We start from the raw sequence: 17,830 nt of genomic DNA on the forward strand, positions 1-17,830 counted from the left end.
ACATTGGAAACTGTTTATAAAGGTTCCTCATTTTTCCCTTTTTATTAAAAAATAATATACCTTAACCCACACATCGGGACTTCTAAGGAGAGTAAAATTAAGAATTTGCTCAAGCAGTCACAAAAGCAAGACCTCAGACTGTGAAGTCCTTGGACACATGCTCCTGATGCCCCTGCTAAGGCTAGCCTGCATTTTCTGATGCCAACCACAGCAAAACAAGAACTTACAGTAGGAATAAATGGCAAACACTGGAAGGATGGATTAATAGCTCTGTGGCACTTTGAAGTCTAGATCCAGGAGTGAAAATGAAGTGCAGTTAAACGCCGAGTATCATGAAAGTCACCAGACATAATTCTTTCCCAGTTCTCTTCAAAAGTGCGTTTAGAAGTTGAAGTGGGGAATTAACTTCAGACTGGAGGTCTGTATTTAGACCTAGCAAGAAATCATTGAAAAGAAAGAATGGCAACCCTGAGACACAAATGAAATGAGCTGCCAAGCAGATTTTTCACAGTCATAATTATTTTTGAAATCTCACAGCTTGCTTTTCTCCAAGTAGAAAGCAATTCTCCTCACTATTCTCTTTCATGACAACTTGGGCATCAGCTCTCTCAAAACTGATTTTCACTTGCAGTGGTATTGTTAATTATTATAATGAGATAGGCGAGAATCTAAGGCTTTTAAAAAAAAACCAAACAGATACGGTGCCTCATTGTCTATTTAATTAGAACACAATAAAGTGTAGAATTTGTCCTTTTTAATGTTTTGCAGGCAATTTTCACACATGTGGTAAGTCTGTTAGAAATTTCATGCATAGTTAGGTTTAAAGCTTCCCTGATGTTTGTCAGATACAGCTGAAGCAGAGATTTTTGTGTTGTAGATATAATTAGGTGGCATATTGCCACGAGTTTCCCTTTCCCCCCTTCTTTTTGCAACTCAGATGTCAGAGCAGATTATTGATCAGCTGTAAGATGTAAGGGGGCCAGTTATAGGGAAAAAAAAAAAAAGGCTAAATTATCATTAGTTTTTCATTGAAATTTGCACGTGTCTGAAGCATATTCTCATCTTGATGGACTGTCCCCCCCGCCCTCCACTCCTGTTGCTCTCTTATGCTAAGGCAGCTTGTCTTTGAAATGTTCTCACCTGGGAAATAATTGCTTGATTCAGTCAGGGTCTTGGTGACTGCGTGTCCTCCTCATGAGAACTATCACCCCGGTTGGGCTTTTTTGATTCTCCTGATGACAGAAAGGCCAAGAATTGAAAGAGAAATACATCTGTACAGTGTTGGAGATCTGGTCCACTGCCATGCTAAACCAAGAGCCGAAGTCTGCATGGGCAGGAGCTGCCGGTACTGCCTGGGTACAAGCGAAGGGCACCCACGGCGAGAGGAGACCATGAGGTCCTCACCACCCCGACGAGCTGTCCGCCCGAAAGAATCACAGAACCACAGAATCATTTAGGTTGGAAAAGACCTTTAAGATCATCGAGTCCAACCGTCAACCCAACACCACCATGCCCACTAAACCATGTCCTGAAGTGCCTCGTCTACGTGTTTTTTGAACACCTCCAGGGATGGTGACTCCACCGCTTCCCTGGGCAGCCTGTTCCAGGCAAAATAGCAGGCAAAGCTTTTGGGCACCGATGGGCACCTTCTGCTGGCCAATGCTCTCAAAGCTACTTGTCGGAGATCACGCAGACCTTGTTGGAGAAACTGAATCTCCCTTTCTCCCTTTCTGCATAGCTTTTCCAAACCAAGGGCAGGAGGAAGCGGTAGGGTACTTGGGAAATGTTCTGCTGCCATTTCCAACCGTGGCTGCTCTCTGGGGACTTGGACGAGAGATGGGGTGGGCTTGTCTGAACTTGCCATGTCAGTTCACTGCCCATGGCGAGGAACACGACTCCTCTCATCCTTAGGTAGACATTTAAAGCAGGACAGGTGAACTGCATTTTCAAGTGTCTATTTTAAGGCGTTCAGGAAGTCTGTTATCTAGCAGAAAATGCAGAAGATGACAACATAAGTGTCTGAAACTGTGCAAGATAAATCCCAGTCCAGAGTCCAGAGATAGTGATCTAACCTTCTCCTGCACACACTGTGCAAATGTTTTGGGAAATATTCATTCATCGGTACCTCCCATAATGGCAGACACAAAATGGAAGTGAAAAATAATATACCTTTGCTTTCATTTTAAACCCCTTTGCTGTGTTGTTTAAAGCTTTTGTTCTTTCATGCAGAAGCTGAATTTCCCCTGCTGGTATAACCAGCATAATTCTTTAAACTGCCCACTCAGCAGGGGAATTTTGAATTTCTTTTAATATCTAAATATGAAAATCTAAATGCTTCTTAATAAAAAATTATATTGTACATTATATAATTATTCCTTTATGAAGGTAATTACATCTATAAGGTTAAATAATGATAATTCCCTTAGTAATATACACATTTCTGATTCCCAGCTCAGAGTACAATTTCTTCAGCAATTCTGGTTGCATCTCAGTCACGTGGATAGTTACAGTACTGATAATTTGAAGATTTCAGCAGAGCTAAATCAAGCCCTCACAATCTTGAGATTTGTTGAAAAAACAAAAGTGTTGGCTCTTCTTGTTTTCTGCTTTTGAGCATATTGACTCGGACTTGAACTCTTTCGAGTTGTACTGGGCCAAGTGAACGCCTACCTGCCTCCTTTCTTTGCAGTACCCATTCCTCTGGTGAGACTGTACTGACCAACTATCATACCCACTTTGCAAGGTGAAGGGCAGTGGCAAATAAATGCTAAGAAAAAAATCTTACCGCAAAGTTATGTGAGGTTTAAGCAGTTACAGTATGACAACACCACCTCCCTGAGCCACAGCTGTTATTTCCTTCTCTGAACACGAACAGACTAATGATTTTCCTCCTTACCTATTTCTTCATACCTCTGCGGCTTGCCAGTGACTCCCGTAACATTTCTAACATTACAGCCTTCTTGCTTTCAGTCTCCTGCCGAACAGCATGTCAGTAGGTGGCAGCCCATGGCTCATTAAGGCAGTTCTGCGGTGCTAAATTCATAGCCGAGTCTGGATTTACAGCTTTTTCAGTGGACAATTTATTATTTTAATGCCTTTTTCCACCGTCTGTTATACTGGGAATGATGGAGACTAGCAGTAATGTGTCTAAATCCAAATTTTACTGCAAATTGCCCAACTTTACGTTCTCTAAACTGTGGCCCACAGTCAGACGTTATTATTCACTGTGTGCAATGTGTAGTGAAAGATGGGCTGGGTATGTATGATCATGTGTTACTGTAGTATCCACCATGGGGAAGTGAGAATAGCAGTCCACGATACGGCCCTCAGCAATTTTTTAACAGAACATGGAAAGATGTCTTTTGTTTGTTTTGGAGAAGGAATAAAAATAAAAGATGAAATTGCTTTGTGATCTTTTAATTCCAAGGGAGGACCTTTCAGAAGCACGTCCAAAATTGTGCACATTGCAACCAAAATCCCAACAGCCAGAAACAAGCCCTGCTCATTGCCCACCCTCGGTGACTTAAGAGCCCACAGCTCCATGAGCAATCAGAGGAAATGCCTCCATTGCCTGTGCAAGATAAGTAAACCAGGGAAGAGAGCTTTGACCAAAGCAGTGGTACACATGACATAAGCACATGAATGATTGCATGTAGGCGTCCATCTGCACCCTCTTTCTGGGTCTTTGTCACACCCACTGCCACACGGCCAAATTTTGCCAAGCTGAGCGAGGGGAATGATGTGTCTTGACTGGTGGATAGCTCAGACTGGACAAACTGTTCATTTGGGGGTGTTGGTTGTTTTGGGTTTTTTTTTTAAATTTATAATGTGCAAGTTGCCACAGAGGATGGCCACATCTCCGAGCTCCCAGCAGAAACAAGTTCCAGCAGAGCAAGGTCCAAATGCAATAGAGCATTTGCTGGCTGGGAAAAAGCCCAGACCCTCAGGCCAGCCCCAGCAGGCAGGGAGAAGGGGGAGGACAGCTTATGCCACGGCTGTCAGGTATCCCTGTCAAACGTACGGTTACAGGTCAAGCAGTGGTCCTGGAAAAACAGAGGGAGGAATTGGTAAACAGACTGGAAATACTGGAGCACCTGAGAGAAGGCAGATGTCATAGCACCCGGCAAGAAAAACCACATCTGACTGATAGGAAAACAGAGGCAGGAGCACAGAGGCTTGCCCAAAATCACTTAGGCAGTTGCAGATAATTAGCGAAGTTGAGCTCCAGGTACGTCACCCTGTGTTTGGTCCTGCTTCCCCCAGAGATGCTGATGTGGTACTGGGGACAGACTGATGGATAATGTCTTTCAGATGCCAGGTCTCCTGTTTGAAGCATGGCTGGTTTTTATAGAGCTATCAGCCACACTTTCTAATCAGGAGCTAGAGAGCTGATTTTCCAAATTACGCTGGAGGTCAGGATCAGATATTAACTTTTCTTAAAAATTTCCCTTTGAGAAGATGTCCTACAGTGAAATCCTACAGTGAAAATCCCTTGGAAACTACCTTCTCTTCCTCTGAAATCCTTCTCCCTGTCTGATATTCAAAATGAAAGGTAGGAAAAGAATGTAAACACAAAACATTTTGAAAACAACCAAGTTGGCTGACGAGTTGGTAAGTGCATGATTTCCATTTTCTTTCCGAAAAGGAATGAAGGAGGTTTCTCAACAGTGAGCAGGGGTACCAGCACCCACCCCCCGCTCAGGACCCTCCCTTCTGCACATGTCCCCCGGACCCATGCACAGCCATGGTCCCCCTCGATCACATCTGCTCCTGTCTGGGCTTCCTTGTCCCTTTTTCTCCAGGGAAACCCAGTTACAGCATCCAGACTCAGCCCGCCCTCTGCATCCAGCCCGGAGCCCTTTTCCAGGCCCCTCCTGGCAAACCTGGGGCCACCGCTCTCTCCTTGTCTCTGACGGGACTCAAGGGTAGGCTCGCACGGTGGAAGGAAAAATGCAGCCCCAATTAAGGTCTCTTCCCACACTTGACTTTCAAAGAAACAAACCCAGAAGGCTAGTAAATCAGATCAAACGTCAAAGTCAGCATTTTAAACTTCTCCAGTTTCTGCCAGCTGGAAGCAGCAGAGCACACACCTTGACCCTCACATGGTGGCCTTTGTACCAGCCTCTCCCTTCTGTCTATAATCCTGTCAAGACAAGCCTTGCGACAGGCAACGATTTAGTAACCCCTTTGTGCCGGAGGGTCCGTACGTCTCGTGACACCGTTGCCCAGCAATGACACCAGCCGTGAGCCTATTCCCCTATTTTCCCCTTTTTCCCCAGGTGTCTTCATAGGCATTTTGACACTGGCTCTCTTTTGTGCCTGGGACACATGCAGTGGAACTGTCCTGGAACAGCATTTCTTAATGCTCCTTCAAACTCCAGCTCAGGACTCAATTCTAATGACGTATTGATCGCATTTACGCACATAGCGAAGTCAAATATGTCAATATTAATGTCCTAACGGCTCCTTAGACGAGCAAGAGGTGCTGTGTGAGTCCGTGAAGACACCGAACAACTCTAACAGATAAGATCGGCCTTAAAAATATGTGGCCTAAGTGGCAATACTCCTAAGGGAGGGGTTGATGGGACACTCGTGAAGACCCCATTCATAATCATCTTGAGCATCTCTAACAGGAAACAAAAAGGCTCTTTTTTGGACATTCTCTCACCAAGGAAAACGAGGCAACACATGAGTTGAAATGGAAACATCAAAATCTCGAGCCCCTTCCAAATTTGTTGCCTCTTTATCGAGACGTGCTGTGACACAGGCATAAAACCAGCAGCTGCGGTGCACTGACAGGGATATATTCCATACGTACGCCACGTACCTTGCAGGGCTGCTGTTCTCTGCAGGAGCCCATTACACGTGTGACACGCTGACTGCACGCAGGCTAAGTAAAGACGCAGGCAGATGAATCCATAGGCTTCCGCTCCACGATTTGGTCATCTGATCTTAATCTACAACGTTCTTGTCTTCCAAACCTACTAGCCACACTTCGCATTATCAGTATCCAGATGGGTGCAGGAGGGTTATCTGCATAAACTATCAGATGGCAATACACATAATGAACAACCAACACTTAAGCAGGCGTGAATTCTCTATTAAACTGGCTTGTTACCACCTCCCTCAGAGAAAGCGATGTGAGCGACCCTGGCTTCTCTCTGCAATGCATCACATTTGCGACCTTTTCTGCCATTTGGTTTGCCAGCTTGCCTCATTTACAACAAGCCTCTCCCTGGTGAAACAGGCGGGTTGTTCCGTGCCAAGTCCCTTACGCTGCTGATAGCACATCTTACTCACCACCGGGCATGACCGTCACCTACAGGTGAGTCCTTCTGTACGGGGGAGGTGTCAGCCCTCACTCACTCACGCGCTTTCTTCTGCGCAGCTCAAAGGAGGCAGAGGGCGAATCCCCTCGGAGCTAAATTATAGAAGGAAACTGGGGCTTGTACCTTGGGTAGGATGAACCTTGACCTCAGTGCTTTTAGTAGATGTGGGTCTACTGGACCAGAATCTCATTTTCCCCTCACATGTGCTTTTCATATGCTGGGTTTTTTTAGCTAAAGGCTTTTTTGAGGCAAGATCCATGTCTTCCCATGAGAGATCTCCAAGGAGCAGCTGTTAGAGCACAAGAGACAGGAAGCTTCACAAGAACTTAACCGATTCCGTGTCTTTTTAAAAGTTTTTACATTCTCCAACCCCATTCTTATGCATCATTTGAAGTCAGGGGACATAGCTATGCCTGAGCATGAGCATATGCTAAAGCACTTTGCTGCAGGAAAGCGCTTTCTGTATTACTGCCAAAATTTCATCCTTCCCGAGCTGGCTTTAAACTGGCTGGCTCAACAGCTGATGGCAGGACTGCTGCAGCAGCAAGGAGCTCAGGATAAAGGCCAGAAAGTCTAACCCCCTTTTCAGATAGGTTTTGCAGCCTTCCTTGCTGTCACTGCTATACACGCAGCAGGTAACAAGTTTATGAGGAGGCAGTTCAGTGATACGGCAGCTGTAGGCGGTTGTAGCCACGCTTGCTCGTGCATCGATAAGCAGGAGTAACGAGAGCTGGGTTTGGGTCCTGCCCCAAGATCCTGGGTGCCGCAGCGCTTGCTGTGGCTGAAAACATCACGTGCTTGCTGGAAGGCAGATGTGGCACTTCGCTGTCTGGAGAGGACAGAGAAGGACAAAGGTGCGATTCCAAGAAATTACAAAAAACAATAACCTGTATTTCCTACATCCTCATGGTTTAGGTCTCCCAAAGAGGTGGCCAGCCAAGGGAAGCAAAGGAATCAGAAAAGGGTCACATGAGGCTGGAAATACTTCTTGATAGGAAAATCCCTTCCCTATGTAAAGATGAGAGGACGGGCACTAGCCTTGTGCCTCCTTTCTCAGACCGAGCACTTGAAAGCTTCACAGCATGTAGAGAAGGAGCGTGTGGGAAGTGGACTCCTACGCTATTTGCTCAAAATAAATCCTAAACATGCACAATTTTAAAAAATATGTACAAAATATGTCACATTTTGCAATAGGATTTTATTGGGTTTATCCCACAGTTTTCACACCATAAATACAGAAATTCCCAGAATGCTCAGTCTTTAAACCTTTCTCTAGTCAGTTGTTCACCAATAGGTCTTTTTTTTTTTTTTTTTTTTTTGTAGAGCTACAGTGACCTCCAGTGGCCACAATGAGCCTTTCACGCTTCTAAACTTATTTTAGGAAAGGTAAAACTATCCCTGATTATTATCTATGTGTGACGGGTGGGTCTGGAAAGGGAGACAGAAATTGAATCCGTGTGCTTCTGGATCAAAGCTGAAGACTAACGAACTATGTTATCTCGAATTAAGTAACAAGAGAGAAGTTTAAAGAATTCATTGTCTGGCCATTTCTTTAGCTGGTATGCCTTTAATTAAACAAGGCTTGTTTATCTATCTATAAATCCTTCTGGTAGCATCTCTGCATTGCGAGTTTAGTGGAACAAATTTCACGTTTCTTTATCAAACATGAAAAACATCACAAGTTATAAAAAAAAAAGTCAAATATTGTAAAATATGGAAAAGTGAAATTCAAGTTAGAAGAATTAACAGCTAATGAGTGGCAGAAGAAGAATGCAGAAATGTATACACTAAGCAGCTATACACTTTCTGATACTGCAGTTCAACAACTTCATGTATTTCAGCTTCTGATGAGTGCAACAGCTTCATCCAGGTGATAAACCTTCCCCATGTTGGACTGCTGAACTTCCGTGGGAGAAGGGATGTAATGGTGTAGTCCCTTATATAGTCCACAGTACGGCAAATTCTATTCTGTTAACGGCCCCTGCCATGTACTACATGCACACACTTTGCCAAGCCAGTAAGTTCAACCTCCTCAGACTTGGCTTGAGATGGGAGCTACCTTCTTATCCAGCACTAATTTTTGTAGGTGGCACTCTTCATTATGGTTTCCAAGCTACTAAAATACTATCAGGCCAATGGTTTTCAAGGACATATGCCAGTACAGCCAGTAGTCTGACTGCTAAAGGCAAAAATGAAAAAAGTGTGGTCTTAAGATGAGATCAAGTCATGGAAAAGCTACTCTAATTGATCCTTTTCAATGTGGTGCTACTGAGTTCACATATGTAGTCACAAGCAGAGGTAGCACAATATTTTTTTCTCTTCTGCAATACCTGTAGGGACATCCACAGGCTCCCACTCCCCTCCACAGAAGTTCCTGCAGCCATAAAAGCATTGTTTCATGTCCCTCCATCTGAACACCAGATTTCCAGGTAATCCTTCTGGGCCTTGATAGGACAAGTATCAGAGTACCTACTGAGATTACATCTTTACAAGGGGTAGATATTACTTCTTTCTGCTTCAAGAGCTTGCCTACAGGTTCATTCACCGTGCAGGTGAGTCCCAGCATCTCACACCCCTGAGAGATGAGGGGGGCCTTGGTTGAATAACGGACTGAAGGAGAAATGCAACAGAGGCAGCATCAAACTGACACGTTCGGGTAATATCACAAAGCCCCTTGTAGCAGCCCATAAATGCCAAAATGGGAGGCAGTTAATTTGCTTAAACAGTGACAGAGTCCACTTCTAATTCTCACAACTGGTTTTCCAAGGATCTTGTCCCACCTTTGCATCAAAATGGCCAGTCCTCAAGATCTTTCAGCTGTAGACGGGTACAACCAGGGTCTTCCTGAACAGTCATATTCTCCCATTAGGAAAAGCCCACCTTACACCCAATGCCTGTAAGATGTTATCACAACCTTTCCGTTCACCATTCAGCCCCATCACAGCCGTGCTCTTGGCTTTGGGAAAATATACTGGTGACAGATGTAGCCACTGTTCAGTGTATTGGTGTCCTGTAAGGATGGATCCCTGACCACTGGGAGGGAAGGCTTAGACTGTGCTGGTGCTGTGCATCTCCGTTGACACAAGGTGGCCCTGAACATGCAAAAAGACGGCACAATTCCCGTTTCTTACTTCCCGGAGCTTCAGCACATTTATATGGGGATCGCATTTCACAGGAGAGCACAGGCTGTTAGCCGGTTGGAAAGAACTTTCTGGCTGAAGGAAGAGACACCTGCCACTGTCAACCTGGATGGCAAGGAACAGCAGAAGGGTGACACGAACTCCAAATACTGCGACAAGATCAAGCGAGACTTCTTGCACACCAAGGGAGGTATTGCCCTCCTGTTGCAGAGAGCCCTCGTAAGAAGAATCCCTGTAAAAATAGACGGGAGAACAGGGTTTTGGATTCAGCAGACACACAAACGGCATTGTGCAACCTTGGGATGCTATGCCAAGTGTAGCATTTCTCTGTAATAATTAGTTCTCAGGCATAGGAATACCTAGATGCTTGCACTCCAAAAAAATGGTATCACAGTAGATCATGATGTCAGAAAGAGGGAGAGGAGAGAGGAGAGGACAGGAGAGGAGAGGAGAGAAGTTCACAACTCAATTTCTTAAAGAGCTTGCTTTGACCCAAATTACCTGTTGCTCAGGCAACACACCATTTTCAGTCTTTGTGGGAACTTCCTGGCTTTGGGAAGACAAAGATAAGGAAACATAAAAGACCTGAGGTGGTCTAGGGATCAGGTCAGCTGAAGTAAAATAAGGATGTCTGGAGATACAAATGTTGAGTGGAAGTTTTCTGTGGAGCACAAGCCTTCCTCATGTGAAAATTAAATGGGTTGCTTACTGAAAAATGAGTCGTTAGCTTCACACATTTTGGAAGACTGGAAGGATCCAGTCAAGAAAATTCAAGTATCACAGTAGGAGCAAATATGTAGACTGAAGGTGTTGGCTGCATCCAATGGGGCTTGCAGCACCACATGTAGTACTAGTTAATCAGCAGTTGCCATATATCCAAAGCCTATATGTAATGCAGTGAAAGCCTCACAAACATCACTAAGTAGTCAAAACACTTGTCTGTACGCTGGGAAAAAAGCAGAACTGTGTTGATGTCAGAAACATCAACTGCCAAATGTACGTCAGGTTTCAAAGATGCTTTAACAACAGAATTGTTGGTATGTGCATCTTTGGAACGGCTGCAACTTCAAGGGGTGATCTATTTTATATGAATAAGGAATCTGCAGCTCCTGTGGTGATCTGGTACTTCGCTTATGGACCACAGCAGACTGAACTCCCTCTAATATCAGGGGCTTCTCTCTAAGTGCTGTGTTACCTGCAGAGAAGGTGCTCTGGGAAGAAAAGACTAATTATCAAAGGAACTGGTTGAGTAAATTCTTTTAAGGACTAAGAGAAATCTAACAAATAAAAACAAGGTGAAATTAAGTTCTCCTAACTTACATGCTTGACTTAAGCGTTACTGAAAAATGGGCACTAGACTGAAAACAAGTATTGAATAAAGCTGGGCCATTTTACAGAGCTCAGTGTTAATTTCCGTATGATTTCTTATCTCTGCAACCTTCTGCACAGCTTTTTCAACAGATATTTTCCCACTGCACTTTCCTAACTGGAATTTGCTGGGACTTTTCTGACAAAGTTAGCCTATGGTATAAAAAGCTGGTTTTGCAGAACAGAGCAGTTTCAACAAGCACACTTTAACTGAAATAATTTTTTTGCCTACCATGCTGCTAGGAAAACCAGATTTCAAAAGTCAAAGAGTCTCTATTTACCGTGTAGGCTGAGCCAAAGTCTTTCAGGCACCTGTGCTAGAGTTTTGAGTACCACCCATCTTGGGAGACAGGGCACTAACAGGGCTCCTCAGACATTCACTCTCACCACCCAGATCCCAGACAACTCTCTGAAACTGTGAGGCTTTTCATCTTGATTCAGACCAAAACTCTCCCCAAGAACTTCCTTTCTTTGATGAAAGACTCCAGTCTGGAAAGAGGCAGACTGTGCTTATGGAGTGCACTTTAAAATATTTTTACAGTCATCCATATCAGGCAGAAATGGGCAAGAAAGTATTCTTTCTGCTTGTAGTCTCTGATCCTCTAAATCAGACCTCCCATCTATCTCCGTCTGTGTCTTCCCATTGTAAATCAAACCAACACTGTCCAAGATTCAATAACCTGGAGTGGAGCCACGTGTCTTTCTTACCTTTTACAGCAGGACAACAGCAGAGCCTTCCAGGGTTTCACTGTCAGGTCATCAGGACCATGTTTTTTGATTGTTCAGGCCACTTGGGGAACACTGCTAACAATTTTCTTTTGAGAGATCAGTAGAAGAAATCATGAGAAAACATATGTTCCAAACAAAGATGGTCTCCGCCATCAAGAAATCTGTTCAGTTACCCAGAGTGCCCATACACTTCTACCAATTAATACAGGAGTCCTAATGCTACTATAGGCTGATTGATTCCTGGCAGGAACACAGCCAATATCTAACGACCCTTTTACTCTGCTGCCAAGGCTGAGAACCTCGGAGTGCAACAGTTGTTGCCGCACACATGGGTGTAATAATCACGGGCATCACGAGAGCAACAACATTTTCTGTTTTCATGAACTGCTTTCAAGCCTGAAAAGAATATGAGTAGAGTCAATAACACAGAGGATAGATGGCCTATAGCTAATTTGTAATAATAATAATCTGATAATATATAATCTGGGTGATCCAATAATGCAATACTCTGATACTAGAGATTAATCATCTCTAACAATCGATGAATAATGTTCTGTAGAAAACTCATCTAATTATGGACGTCCTAGAACATGAGCGCTCAGGATTTCAGTGCATTTGGACTTTATGTCTGGACAGCGACTAAGAGTCTGCAGCATCTCTTAAGTAACCCTGATTTACTTGTCTCTCGATTTCCAATTACCGTGCTTCCTCAGAGATAGTAATAGAGTCGCACTGGTATATTTTAGAGCCTTGTCTTTCAGATAAATAGCACAACTGCAGTGCTGTCATCTACAGGTCTTCCAGAAGGACAGGAAGAAAGGACAAAGACGAGGGGGGATTTGAACTCTATGTGGGGAAGAGGTTCAAATGCCTGGCACCCTGCTATCGATGAGGCAATGGGCTAACCAAGAGCTCATGCAGAAGATCAGAGGGGAGACCAACAGGGACATCTGCTACAGACAATCTGGTAGAGACAAGGTAGTGGACAAGTCTCCTTTAAATAGTCCGAGGAACCATCGGGATCATGGTCCCTGGTTCTCACGAAGAACTTTAACCAACCTTGATGTATGTTGGAAGGACAACTTGCAATGCTGCAAGCAATTCAGGAGGTTTCTGGAGTGCCTTGGGGTCATTTTTTTTTTGATGCAGATGCTGGACTGCCCAGATAGGGAAAGTGCTCTGCTGAATCTGCTACTCATAAATAATGGTCAGGCATATGATAGCCTGTGGCTGCACTGGCTACAGCAACCCTGAGATGGTGGTTGAAGATTCAGAGAAAAGTGAAGAAGGCAAGGAACAGAATAAAGACATTAGATATCAAGAGAGGAAACTTCAGACTGCTCAAGGAATGAGTAGATGGGATCTCATTGTGGACTGCCCTGAAGAGCAAAGGGGCCCAGATGCTGACTGATCTTCAGGAACAACCTCCTCAAAGAAGATTGGTCCATCCCATCACGCAGAAAGTTGAGCAAGCTCTGCAGAAAACTAGCACATATGAAAAGGGATATATCCTGATTGAGCTAAAATGGAAAAAAAAGGAAGTACCCAGAAAGTGGAAGCAGGGATGGGCTACCCAGGAGGAATACAGAGCCATTGCTCAAACATGCAGTGGTGGAGTTAGAAAAGCCAAGGCTCAGCTGGTAGAAGATACAGATGTGAAGGGTTTTATAGGTACATCAACAGCAAAAGGAAGACAATTGAAAATGTGACTCCACTGCTGAATGGGCCAGGAAATTGAATGACGAAGGACATGAAAAAGGCTGAGCTAATCCCTTCCTTCTTTGCCTTGGTCTTTACTGGCAAGGTCAGCTCTCAGGATCTCCACCTCCCTCCGTTCAGTGACAGGGTTTGGTGAAATAGGTAGCAGTAGGGTAGGACAATCAAGTTGGGGCCCACTTACGTAAACCGAGCATACAGAAGTCCATGGGACGGGGCAGAATCCTTCTGAGAATGCCAAGGGAGCTGGCTGATGCCACTGTAAGACTGCAGTAAGGACCTAAACAAACTGTTAGTTATGACTGTTCCTGTGGATAAGCAAAGCACAATGGATATAATTTGCTCTTTCTTTGATAAATTTTATCACATTTTTTCCTATAGAAGCTTTGCAGCTCCATTGTAGAGACGCAGACGGGATGAATGGACTACGAAGTGGTTAAAAAACTGAGTGGGCCATGAGACTCAAAAGGTAGTGAGCAAAAGTTCAAAGCCCAGCTAGCACCCTGCAGGAGTGATGCAGGTGAGCTCAGGGCAGGGACTGATTAAACGTTTCCATCAGTGACCTGGACAATGGATTAAATACATTGAAATGAAATGCTGTTAAGACACCAAACTGGGGTAAGGGCAGAGCTGCTGCTCAGAGGGACTTTGACAGGCTGAAGGAGTAGGCTACCAAAATCCACATGAAGTCCAACAGAAGAACACCAAGCAATAGCAGAGGCCATGAGCTGACTAGTGGAGCCACTAGTAAAAGGGATCTTAATAAACTACAGCGAATGCAGAGAAGGAGGACTGAGATGGTTAAGGGGCCAGAGGAAGCAGAGGCTGAGAGTACTGGGTTGGTTTGGTCTGAAGGGAAGCTTAGGCGTGGATCTAAAGGCTGTCTTCTACTACCTAACGAGAGGGTTCTAGAGAAGATGAAGCCAGAGGTGCACTGCAAAATGACAAAAGCCAGATGCCCCGTTGCAGCAAGAGAAATTCCAGCTGGATATGGGGGCGAGACTGAAATTAACAGGCTGCTCAGATACGTTGTGGAATCTCCTTTCTTGGAGACTTTCCTATACCAACTGGAGAATCTGAGCAATCTGTTCAGCCTTTGAATCCGGCCCAGATCTGAGCAGGAGGTAGGACTAGGTAACCTTCAGAGGTGCCTTCCAACCTGAACAATTCTGAAATCCCACAGTAGCCAATGCAGTCTGTGTATTGTGTGGTTGGTTGGCATAACTACGTGAAAGGGAAATTTGGGATTTTACTCTTGCCTGTTGCTGAGTGCTTATACTCTTAGGCATTTTATAATTTATTTACAGTGGCATGGAAATTTCTTTTTTTCTAATGAAATAATAAAATTAATTTAAATTTTTCCTTAATGTGGGCAAACTCAAACAAGATAGAGCACAGGAACTGTTATTTTTACTGTGAAAGAACTTTAGTACTGGACTCTCCACTGTGACAGAGGTTAAATCACTTGACATTTAGCTCAGTTCCCTCTTTGCTTTACACCTGTGTAACAATATTTCCCTGACGTCACAGAGCTATTATAAGAATGAACATATCAATTTCTGAAGTACACCAGTGGAGCAATGACATCTTGACAGCATCTATCGGTCTTTCTTTCTCACTGAAGTTATCTGAGATCACCTCATGGTTACCAGTGCAGTATCGGTGGCTATGAGTGGGCAAAAATCCTGCACCTTTCAGGTCAAAGGGTGTTAGCTGAACCTGGGTCTTCTAAACCCATTCAGGCTTCAGGATCCTCTGTTGTTTGGTAAATGTACTATTTCTTCAGATGGTTGCGTCACCTGTGCTGTCGTACTCAACGGATCTTTAATGCCAATCACCGTTAAGGAGGACACGTGTGAGAGCTAGTCTTCTTTGCTCACCTAACACTGACTTATATTAGCTATTAAACAAGCACAAGTTGTTCATCATTCAACTGCCATTTGTGCCACGAGTAGTTATTTGAGTATTTTTTGGCAGTTGCATTTCTTAGGCTGGGCCTCCATTACTGCTTCTAAATGAAAATGAAGTTTGCACAGTAGATCTGTACTGTCATTTGAATGCTTTTTCTAAATGTTCAGCAGCTACGGCTTTTTCTTACAGCTGTTATAAGATGCAAAAGCCCAAATTGGTGGGTTTAATAATGCAGATGAAACCAAATCACTCAGAGCTGCAACATCACAATTCAACAAGACAAGGCCAAAATCTTGATATGACCATTTGGAAACCATACAGTGTTGAAGTGTTTGTTACTTTAATTCTGAGAAGGAAAAGCAATGATTTGTAAAAGACCTTGATGGAGATATTATATAATAAGCAGCAAACTAAATCACTGTAATGATTTTATATATACTTTAGACAAAAAGAACCCTTCCTGAAAACAAATTGTTTGTGGAAAATCTAACATGTTCTGTCAAGTTAGTTAATTATATTGTTGCTCAATAAATTATTTTTATGTTGGAATACAGAAAATCCAAGGAATCGATTGAACCCATACCATACAATCCAATTTGTCTCTTCAATAAGTATGATTACCATAACACTCTATAAGACACTGTAAAAGCCTACCAGCTTAGGCAGCCTCTCTGACATTCCTCATAGGTGGAGCTCTTTCACCCACAAATTTAACTGACCTTTTTTTCACTCTGCCTTTCACAAACTACAGATACAAATGCCATGTGCATTAGCAACATAATGCACTGAATGACAACTTGATTCTTTATTTGAAATATTAGAACAAAGAATAAGTGATTATTAAAATTATGACTGACTTCTGAAGTCAGTAATACTTGACATTCGTGTGAGACGTGTTCTTAAAGAGCAGAAATAAACTCCATAGGCAAATGCCACATACAACCTCACCCTCCATTGGGCACGGCTAATGACCTGCCCATCATAGCAGAGGACAAAAGGTGGCTGTACAATAGAGCAGCCAGTCACTAGAGCTTTCCCAGGCAGCTTCACACAGCGGTGCTAGATAAGACTTGTGAGAAAGAGGACTAATGTTACGTTACAGTAAATATTAACAAGCTGTTGGGCCTGAAGGGCCCAATCCTGAATCCATTCTACAAACACATCTCCTGTTGACTTCAGCAGGAGCTCAGCAGGGGACAGCCTGCAGCTCATATAGGAGGGCTAATCAGCAGAACTGCTATTTAAAAGTGATCGCACTTAACTACTTTGCTGTAGTGTTCCTTTTCCTCTTTAGCCTTCATCACTTTGGGGTTCACAAGATATTTTTGCTGTTACCCGTTAATTACAGTGTCAATCCATTTATCCATGAAACATTTGTAAACAGAGATGCTCTTTGGGATGCAAGGATTAGAGTTTCAACTGCAGTGGATTTGACGGTTGCAAGCCAGTTAGGAGGAAGGAAGCAGGGAGAGGAAATCTAGAAATGGCAGAGATCCATGTTTGTTTCTTTATTCACTTAAACTGAACTATTTCTATTACAGTGTGGAAAAAAAATATTTCCATTCTGTAGGTATGTTTTTCTACAGCTGTAATGATCTAAGGACATAAGCATAATAACATCTGTAAGTAGAGGCAATACCCATACCAGCTGTCACAGAGGCTAATTTTCTCGCTATACTGGTCGATCCAATGAAAGATGGTACCTCTGCCTACAAACCTCACAGGAAACTAACTGATGAGGATTAGAAGATTTTCATTAATAATCTCCAAGCCAGAACCTCACACGTGATCTCCCAGCAGGAGAGCCTGAAAGTAGAGTCAATGTACTGGGTTTCCTTTCTTCTCCTTTTGCTGTCCTGGGCTAAGACATACGGATTGCTCTAGCATTATCACAGAGTCATCCTCCGTGGCTCACCAAGGACGCCCCCTTACAGTCAGTAGCAAGAAAGATGGTCTACGCTTGTGCTATGGTTCCTAACCCTTTTTGAAGTCAGTCTCACTGTTGCTACCTCTTCTCTTTCTCTTCCTCCATCTCGCCTTCTCCCTACAGCTACCTTTTCCCTGCAATCCTCCCTCCAACTCCAGATCCCTCCTGCCACATCCTCATCCGTTCTCCCCCAAAATCCTTTTCACCACCTCCTTTCACACATAGGATCCCCAGCTCCCACTGGGAAAGCTTGGCAGCTCAGACTCTCCTCTCTGCAACACTTCATCTCTAACGCTGGGCACCTTTGTTCCAAGAAAACCAAATGTTCAGCTGGGAGTAAGAGTACATTCCAGTTACACCAGTCATTTATCATAGTTCTGCCCCATACTTGTGCCAGGCAGCAGAGTAAGTAACATGCATCTGTCCTAAGAAGAGGTACAAACACTACTATGTTCTGGAAGTCACCACAAAAAAATGCTCAAACCTGACAATAAAACTGACAATTTCCTGACAAAAAACTCCTGGAGAGAATACAAACAGGAGCTAAAAAGTTAAAGACTGACAGCTCCCAGAGCCCTCATATAGCTAGAGCAATGGCCTGCTACAGCAGGGCTGGTAAAGCTCTGCCTGGATATCAGCACATGAGCTGGGTTTTCTTCTCTAGCCTGCAAGGGACTTGAAGGTCTCTCATGCTCAATTACAAACAGAAT

Source organism: Aquila chrysaetos, chromosome 14 (genome assembly GCF_900496995.4).
Source record: "Aquila chrysaetos chrysaetos chromosome 14, bAquChr1.4, whole genome shotgun sequence".
Taxonomy (NCBI): domain Eukaryota; kingdom Metazoa; phylum Chordata; class Aves; order Accipitriformes; family Accipitridae; genus Aquila; species Aquila chrysaetos.